General features: G+C 45.3%; 1 long non-coding RNA gene across 1 annotated transcript; it reads left to right on the top strand.

Moving 5' to 3' along the window:
- Positions 1-2,317: 2,317 nt before the first annotated feature.
- Positions 2,318-9,158, top strand: LOC116714794 (uncharacterized). The gene is made up of 4 exons (XR_004338130.1): positions 2,318-2,639; positions 3,075-3,223; positions 3,581-3,734; positions 9,066-9,158. It is a non-coding gene; the product is annotated as an uncharacterized LOC116714794 (long non-coding RNA).
- The last annotated feature ends 678 nt before the right edge of the window (positions 9,159-9,836 follow it).

Below are 9,836 nucleotides of genomic sequence, written 5' to 3'. Positions count from 1 at the left end.
CACTTAATGATTGCTGCTGGGATAAAAGTTGCATAACAAAGTTCACTGTCAGCCTTGTCATTTTACAGGAGTAAAAGTCAAAAACTAATTTACAATCTATCTTTTATTATCTTTACATATTCACACACACATTCTCTTTGCTAGCAAAAAATATTAACATTTATTTATTTGAGGATTTATTTTAATAGTTTTAACCAGTTATGGGTCCCTAAGATAAAAATAGTATTACCACATTTTCAATATGAAATCTATTGATAATTGTTACAGATAAGGAGTGTCTATAGGAGCCAATAATGTTTCCAACATTAAAACAAAACCAAGAAAACGTTTCATTTTACACTCAGTCATGATGTTTCACTTTAATGGTCTACTAGCTGGTAAACTATGAATAAATTAAATGAAATTAAAGGAATAACTGGAATGCAGCAGAAGTCTAACCACAGAACAGAAACCATGAAATGATATTAATGCATAAAAGAGGTGAAGTTTAAAACATAATGTGGAGGTTTTCACAAACTTGACCCACTTTTCAACTCGTTAGGCTGCCATAATATCCTGATCTCATAAATTGCTCTGGTGTTTTCTCGGTGAGTTTCTTTTCTCATTTTTCTGGGTTCATTATTGCAATTACTTTCTTGACATTTTAATTAATTTCTCTGTGTTCATTATTGCTGTTAAGATTCATTCAGTCAGTTTCTCACTTCTTTTTGATTTGTAGATGTTTTGTGTCCAGTTTAGAGGCCTGCATATCATCTGTGTTTATTAGACTCTTTTCCTTCGTTTCCACACTTTGTACTTTCACACAGGTGTTCAACATTCCACTAATTAGACTCACCTGGTTCCTTTATCACTGAACACATCTCCTCTGTATATAAGCTTCCTAATTATCAGTGCTGGGTCTTTTTGTTATATTGTCCTGGTTTTAAGTTCTGCTCACTTTTTAGCCTCATATAAGTCAATTCAGTTCACTTTTGTCAGGTCCTGTTTCGTGGCAATGAAACTGGAAATTCACAGTTAAATACAGCAAACTAACACCAGATGATCATGATCACTGGATCTGACATGGGACACATGAAAACCTGAAATGTTATGCTGGGTGAAAGTAAATGACTTGTTTAATGCTAGGATAAAAATGAGCTAATTCCACCAGGTGTAGACTGAAGGCAGTAAAGCAAAGCAATTGGAAACAAAAGTGAACAGATGAGATGAAAACAACAAGACTAGAGGGATTACAAAATGTTATGACTTGAGTTAAAAAAAGGAAAATGAGAACATAAAAGAAAAGATGAGATATTTGAATTAAGATCACAGTGCAGAGCAACAACTGAGGGAATGTGGAATACAAATAAAAAGGAGGATCTGTGCTTTTATTTCAGCTTGATTTTATATTACAACCTGTAGAAATATAACCAGATAAAAAATAATATCCAACAGTAGTTTTCTAGAGAAAAGGACAGAATAGTGCCCTTTATTCAACAAATCAGTGAAGTCATTGCAAAGATTGTGTCTGCTCTCGTTATCGGATATTGCTGGATGTCTTTGTTGTAAACCGACTGGAGGACCAAAGGGAACAATTTAGAAATAAATGTGAAACTGCAGTAAATTCAGAAGTATGGCTCATTAAGGCCTCCTAGTTCTGGTTTTTAGTTTAATAGGCTGCTGCGTTTTCCATTCTGTTAACTCAGTTACTTTAAGATGGTTTTCTGCTTTATTTTGACCTATCAACTTTGTGAAGACAAAAACACTTTATGATGGTCTGCTTCTACATTCAGTGTAAGACACGTTGTTCTTCTCTGCCAAACACTGAGAGGGTCACAGAAAGTCTTGTGGGGGTTTAAAGAGTAAAAATCCTCAAATACTGTTGCAACCCGTTCCAAACACACCAAACTGATGATCCCAGTTAGACTTTAGCCAAAGGGCAAAAGGAGTTTTATAAAGTCAGACTTGTTAAAGCGATTTCACCACAAGCCGCTTGAAGGTCTTTTCACACTTTCCATGAGCGTGCAAAATCCATCATTTCTGTGTGTTATAAAAATTAAATGTGATTAAGAAGGCTGAGCAAGTTTGCTAGATGAACCGCTGTGTCCACAGTGCTGGCTTATAGTTCTGGGGAATTTCTGCTCAGTAAATCTGTCTGCGGTTTGTCTGTCACCTCTACAGGGCAAACCCTGAAAATCATCTACATATCACAGAATATTCACTAACTTCCATCTGTTTGTTCAGCCACCCATGTCTGCCGGTCCTATGCATATTTTCTGTTCATGCTGTTCTTGTTTAGAATTGTATTTTGGGACTCAGTTTGAATGATAAGTGTGGCAGTATGCCCTGTGGGCCCTGAACGCACCACACAAGTGCCTGACTTTAATTGGTTGTAGCGCTGCCTGCATATAAAGGGCCCTCCCTCACCTGGTAGACAACACGTTCTCCTTCCGGTTCAGACTTCACTGTTGACTGGCGCTATACGACTGACGCGCTTAAGACATTAATTGCTGTTCAAGCCTTCTTCGGGTAAGAAGCTTCTCATACCTTTAATATCTGTAAGTTTAGCTTTAGCTCAGCTTTACTTGTAATATCTAGGTGACTTGTACCAGCTGACTGCTTCTTCTCCCTGCCAGAGGCATAACGCATCAAGCTCAGTGGTAAGCGAAAGCTCATTTTACGTATGCTTCCAGATTCTATTTTTGACATGTATGTTTGATAGACGCTGCTGTTTGTCCTTGGCCGGCTGCTTGGCCGTATTCTGTTGTCCCTGGTTGACGGTCCGTCCGCCTGTGACCTGGTTATTCGTCGTCGGCTGACGGCGGCCTGCCCGTCGCCCTGGTTGTCGGCTTCATACCCGCTGTCCTGGTCGGCGTAAGCTGGCTTTTGACTCTCGTCCAGTGTGGCTGATTCAGGCTGGTTCATGACCAGCTCGTCCTGATCCCTCTGGTGCCGCTCTGGCTGGCGTTTGCTGTGGCGCGGCGGTTCGTCTCAGGACGGACTCCTAACTTGGACTGCTATTGCTTGATTTGTGAGGACTGAACTGTATAACCAAGAAATGTATGTAATTTGAATGTCTTTTCTTTTGTTGTCAGGAACGGCCAGCTCGTGGTGTCGGTGGTGGACTTTCTGGGTGGTGGTATTTTCTTTGGTTTGGTGCACGATTTTCTTTTATTTGGTTTGCTGTGTTTCCTTTGTAGGTCCCTGCCAGCTTCGAGTTGAGCCGTAAATGTCATTTTAATGTGTGCGTGATTTTAAACTAATATATTTCTGGCTAGAAAATTGAAATAAATAAACTGATTGGACTGAGTGGAATTGTCTCGTGCCTCATATGTAGCGGGCCTGTGCGCCTTAAAGGTAACTTTATAGTATTATTAAATTAGTTATCTTAAAATTCAAGTTGCCAATCGGGATAGCATAGGTACCGTCACATTTGGCGCTGTGAGCAGGATCTTTTTTTTACAATCTTGAGGCTGAGACTTTTCCATTACTTCATTGTATTTGCTATTTAATGGTCAAGCAGTAGTTTTTATTTATTTTTTTTTGGTTCTAAGGACAAACAGCAGCGGTTAATTTATTTTCTTGAGCTGGTTATTTGTAGTAATGGAGGAAGAACTACTGGAATTGAAGACCCTGATTGCTCAATTAAAGGCTGACAATGAGAAGCTGCGTGCAGAGCGTTCGCCTTCCACAGCTAGCTCCAGTGCTGGGCCATCTTCAGCTTCTGCACTCCCTGCTGCCCAAGTAACAGACAGGTTAGTGCTTGTCCCACGTGATCGTAAGTGTCCTATGTTTAGGGGACGGATGGGGATTAGTGTGAGCGAGTGGGTTGAGGAGGTACAGGCGTGTATGCGGGCACGAAATTTGTCAGCAGCAGATCAGGCCTTCTTTTTGTACGACCATTTAGAAGGAGAGGCTAGGGATGAAATCAAATATCGCTCTAGTCAGGAACGAGGGGATCCAGCTAAAATTATTTCTATCCTCGAGGAACTCTATGGATGTAATGAGTCACATGTTGCATTACAGGAGGCCTTTTTCTCCAGAAAGCAATTAGAAGGGGAAACATTGCAAGAGTTCTCCCTTGCTTTGATGAGCCTCATGGAGAAAGTAAAAGCACAGGCTCCTAGGGATATGCCTAATACTGAAGTTCTCCTGCGTGACCAGTTCATAGAATATGTCCTTGATGGTGCGCTCAGTCGTGCGCTGAAACAGTATGTTCGTCTGAAACCGGCAGCAACACTGCTTGATGTCAGAGGTGAGGCAATGAGGTGGGAATTAGAGGGGTTGCCAGCTAATATGCGAGGCAGGAGTAATTCTCTGCCTTTAGCGTCTAGTTTTCAGTTTGCTGTGCGTGGTGGGGCACCATCTATTGTTGGCCCCACTCAGAGAGAGGTTAATGAGTTAAAAGAGCTTTTAAAACAGCAACAGGAGCAACTTAATCAGCTTACTCAAAGCATTTCCCTCCTTCAAACTGCACAAGGGCGTAGCCGCTCTCCACGTCGCGGTCCTATTATATGTCGACGGTGCCAACAGCCCGGACATATTGCTAGGGAGTGTGGGGGGCCCCGCGTTGCCTTCCGTCAGCAATCTCTCTCAGGGTCACGTCAGGGAAGCCAGCTTCCGGAAAACTAGCGCCCACCGCGTTGCAGAGCCACAGCTCGGGTGGGGCATTCATAGGCTCAACTAATGGTTTGTATTCAGCAGATGCGCCTAAATTAATTGCTTCTTGCCCACACATTGAAGTGGACATGGCTGGGGTAAAGGTACCGTGCCTGGTTGACACTGGTTCAATGGTGTCCACTATTACAGAGAGCTTTTTTATTGAATTCTTTGAGCCCTGGGGCGACGAGCGTTTGAGAGCTTGCCACTGGCTACAGCTAAAAGCAGCCAATGGTCTCCCTATTCCTTACATCGGCTATTTGGAAGTATCTATTGAACTGTGTGGCAAGTTGGTGCCCCACTGTGGGGTGTTGGTGGTGAGAAACCCTCCAGATAGTGGGTCAGCTTCTGTTCCTGGTGTGTTGGGGATGAACGTCATAAATAAGTGTTACCAAGAGCTATTTGGACAGCATGGTCATGCTTTGTTTAATACGACTCCGGTTGTGGCATCTCCCAAGCCCTTGGTTAATGCTTTACAGAAATGTCATGCAGCTGAAATGCAGCAGACTCCTAAGCAGCCTAGTAAGGTTAGGGTGTGTGGTGGGAGGGCCTGCCGCATTCCAGGAGGTGTAATGAAGATTGTGCCTACCACCTGCTGTGAGAAATACTCAGGCACTACTGTCTTGTTTGAACCATCGGAATCTGGCTTACCAGCTGGTTTGTTAGCATCCCCTGCGCTAGTTCAGGTTGTCCGGGGCACTGCTTATGTTCCAGTGGTAAATGTGGGCCACACGGATGTGTTGCTTTACCCTCGTACCACTGTGGGAACTTTAAATAGTGTTAGTGTGGTGAGTCTTCCAGCGGGCGTAACTGAAGTCCCATTATTTGTAAATGTATCTTCCCAAACAGCTGCTGCTCCTGCCGCAGATGGGATCGAGGCAATTGATTTATCATCTTTGCCTGCGGAGGAACAGGGTCGGGTGAGAGCACTTTTGGGTAAATACACTTCGGTGTTTGCCACTAATGATCAGGACCTGGGTTGCACCAACCTGATCAGTCATGACATTCCCCTTCTTGATGACGCTCCCGTTCGGCAGCGTTACCGTCGAATTCCTCCATCAGAGTATGAACTTGTGAAGGACCACATAAATCAGCTTTTGGCAGCAAATGTCATTAGGGAAAGCTCCAGCCCCTATGCATCACCAATTGTGCTTGTGCGCAAAAAGGATGGCAGCATCAGGCTTTGTGTTGATTATCGTCAACTTAACATCAAGACACGGAAGGATGCTTTTCCACTCCCTCGCATTGAGGAGTCCCTTGATGCTTTGACAGGGGCCCAGTGGTTTTCCACTATGGATTTGGCTAGTGGTTATAATCAGGTTCCTGTCACAGCAAGTGATCGCCATAAAACCGCTTTTTGTACACCTTTCGGGCTTTTTGAGTGGAATCGCATGCCTTTCGGCCTATGCAATGCCCCGAGCACGTTCCAACGCTTAATGCAGCGCATTTTTGGCGACCAGCAATGCCAATCCCTTTTACTGTATTTAGATGACATTGTTGTGTTTTCATCCTCTATACAGCAACATCTTGAGAGGCTGGATGTGGTGTTGGGACGGCTGCAGAAGGAGGGCCTTAAAGCCAAACTGAGCAAATGCCACTTTTTCCAGAAGGAGGTGCACTACCTGGGTCATGTAATTTCTGACCAGGGAGTGGCCACTGACCCTGCTAAAATCGAGGTGGTAGCAAATTGGCCTGTGCCCACCACAGCCACTGAGTTGCGTTCCTTTTTGGGATTCGCTAGCTACTACCGTAGGTTTGTAGAAGGTTTTGCTAAGATGGCTGCCCCCTTGCATCGTAGAGCAGCAGAGCTAACTAGTAAAGGGCCTAAAAGGAAGGCTACCCAGAGTATTGTTGGAGCCTGGACTGAGGAGTGTCAGCAGAGTTTTGAGGCTCTTAAAGCCAAGCTCACTTCTACTCCAGTCCTTGCTTATGCAGATTTTTCCCTCCCTTTCATTTTAGAGGTGGACGCAAGTCACAGTGGGTTGGGCGCAGTTTTGTCACAAGAGCAAGATGGTAAGATAAGACCCATTGCTTTTGCTAGCCGCGGGTTAAGACCTAGCGAGCGAAATATGTCAAATTACAGCTCAATGAAATTGGAGCTGTTGGGCCTGAAATGGGCAATGACAGAAAAATTTAGAGATTACCTTTTGGGCCACAGGTGTATTATCTATACAGACAACAATCCTCTGAGCCATTTGGACTCGGCCAAGCTTGGAGCAGTAGAGCAGCGCTGGGCAGCCCAGCTTGCTTCCTTTAACTTTGAGTTAAAATACAGGCCTGCTAAGTCCAATCAAAATGCTGATGCTTTGTCTCGCCGGCCTTGGCCGGCTCCCCCGGAAGTGACTTCTTTGGGTTCAGGTACTCTTGTGCCTCAGCCACTACAGCAAGCTGTGAAAAGTGAGCAAATACAGATCTTCCAGTCTTCTGTGACTGTCTTTCCCTTTTTGACCCTGGTGATCTCCGTGTTCTCCAGCAGGCTGATCCAGCTCTTCAAGAGGTTCTTTCCTTCTGGCAGAGAAAAGAGCGGCCAAACCGTACTGAGCGGCAAGGGCTTTCACAATCTGCTCTTGCATTGCTCAGCCAGTGGGATCGCCTGACTGAGTTGGATGGCCTAATATATCGGCAGGTGTTTCGTTCCGATGGTGGTGGGGCAGTGTACCAACTTCTCCTGCCAAAGGCCCTGATAAAGGACGTACTGACTCAGGTCCATCAGGAACATGGACACCAGGGAGTGGATCGGACTTTAGCGTTGCTACGGTCTCGCTGTTATTGGCCAGGTATGTCACAAGAGGTAGCAGACTGGTGTAAAATCTGCGAGCGGTGCCAGGTTGCCAAAGATAGCCAGCCACCTGCTCGTGGTTTCTTGGGCCATTTGCTTGCATCGAAACCAAATGAAATTCTGGCAATGGATTTTACTTTGTTAGAGCCAACTCCATCTGGGCTAGAGAATGTACTGGTAATGACCGATGTTTTTTCCAAGTATACCTTGGCTGTCCCAACCAGGGATCAGCGCGCTTCCACTGTAGCGCAGGTCCTGGTCACGGAATGGTTTGCAAAATTTGGAGTACCAGCACGCATCCATTCAGACCAGGGCCGCAGCTTTGAAAGCAATTTGATCCAACAGCTTTGCAGCCTGTACGGTATCATTAAATCTCGTACCACGCCTTACCATCCAGCTGGTAACGGTCAATGTGAACGTTTTAACAGGACGCTTCACAACCTGTTGAGAACTTTGCCCACGTCCCGGAAACGAAACTGGACTGTTTGTTTGCCCCAGTTGCTTTATGCATATAACACCACTCCTCATCAATCAACTGGTGAGTCACCATTTTTCCTGATATTTGGTCAAGAACCACGTCTTCCAGTTGATTTCTTGTTGGGAAGAGTTCAAAATCCAGTTGCTGGAACTGTTCATGAGTGGGTCAAAGAACATCAGACCCGCCTGCAAATAGCATTTGAGGGTGCTAGAGAAAAACTGAGGACTTCTGCAGGACGCAGAAAAGCTAATCATGATAAAAACATCAGAGAAGCTCCTCTTAAGGAGGGCCAGCTTGTGTTGATCCGAAATCTGGGGAGTAAAGGTCGTCAGAAAACTCAGGATTTGTGGAGTTCAGTGAAACACATAGTTGTTCAAGTCCCAAGAGAGGGTGGGGTAGTGTATTCAGTGGCACCAGTTCATGACCAGACCAGGGTAAGAAGGGTACATCGCTCTTTGCTGAAGGTTTTAATTGGTGCTGATGCACCTATTCCAGGTTCTGTTGAAGTTGCATCTCCTGAACATTATTCCATTTCAGATGGTGAGCTGTCATTTGAGGGTGATTTGTTCTTGAGGCCATGGCCTGAGGAGCAAGTAACATCTGCACCACCTGCTGCTGTGGTTTCTGATGCGGTTCCTAGGGCTTCAGGATCTGCTGTGGCTCCTAGCGTGGCCACAAATCAACCTACCTCATTACCAGTTGTACCAGCTGCAGAGTCTGGTCCCAGCGGGGTGTCGGTGCGTAAATCTGTACGATCAACTGCTGGCCAGCATCATAATCTCCATCATCTTCCAAGGCCAGCAGTAAGAGAAACGCCTTCATCCAGTACCATGTCTGCGGTATTTCGACCTTGGTGTTAAGTTGGATCATCGTCGGGACGTCGATGCAGTTTGGGGGGGTGGAATGTGGCAGTATGCCCTGTGGGCCCTGAACGCACCACACAAGTGCCTGACTTTAATTGGTTGTAGCGCTGCCTGCATATAAAGGGCCCTCCCTCACCTGGTAGACAACACGTTCTCCTTCCGGTTCAGACTTCACTGTTGACTGGCGCTATACGACTGACGCGCTTAAGACATTAATTGCTGTTCAAGCCTTCTTCGGGTAAGAAGCTTCTCATACCTTTAATATCTGTAAGTTTAGCTTTAGCTCAGCTTTACTTGTAATATCTAGGTGACTTGTACCAGCTGACTGCTTCTTCTCCCTGCCAGAGGCATAACGCATCAAGCTCAGTGGTAAGCGAAAGCTCATTTTACGTATGCTTCCAGATTCTATTTTTGACATGTATGTTTGATAGACGCTGCTGTTTGTCCTTGGCCGGCTGCTTGGCCGTATTCTGTTGTCCCTGGTTGACGGTCCGTCCGCCTGTGACCTGGTTATTCGTCGTCGGCTGACGGCGGCCTGCCCGTCGCCCTGGTTGTCGGCTTCATACCCGCTGTCCTGGTCGGCGTAAGCTGGCTTTTGACTCTCGTCCAGTGTGGCTGATTCAGGCTGGTTCATGACCAGCTCGTCCTGATCCCTTTGGTGCCGCTCTGGCTGGCGTTTGCTGTGGCGCGGCGGTTCGTCTCAGGACGGACTCCTAACTTGGACTGCTATTGCTTGATTTGTGAGGACTGAACTGTATAACCAAGAAATGTATGTAATTTGAATGTCTTTTCTTTTGTTGTCAGGAACGGCCAGCTCGTGGTGTCGGTGGTGGACTTTCTGGGTGGTGGTATTTTCTTTGGTTTGGTGCACGATTTTCTTTTATTTGGTTTGCTGTGTTTCCTTTGTAGGTCCCTGCCAGCTTCGAGTTGAGCCGTAAATGTCATTTTAATGTGTGCGTGATTTTAAACTAATATATTTCTGGCTAGAAAATTGAAATAAATAAACTGATTGGACTGAGTGGAATTGTCTCGTGCCTCATATGTAGCGGGCCTGTGCGCCTTAAAGGTAACTTTATAG

Source organism: Xiphophorus hellerii, chromosome 23 (assembly GCF_003331165.1).
Source record: "Xiphophorus hellerii strain 12219 chromosome 23, Xiphophorus_hellerii-4.1, whole genome shotgun sequence".
NCBI classification, from domain to species: domain Eukaryota; kingdom Metazoa; phylum Chordata; class Actinopteri; order Cyprinodontiformes; family Poeciliidae; genus Xiphophorus; species Xiphophorus hellerii.
The sequence above is the reverse complement of the archived record's forward strand: the minus strand, read 5'-3'. Positions and strand labels throughout refer to the sequence as shown.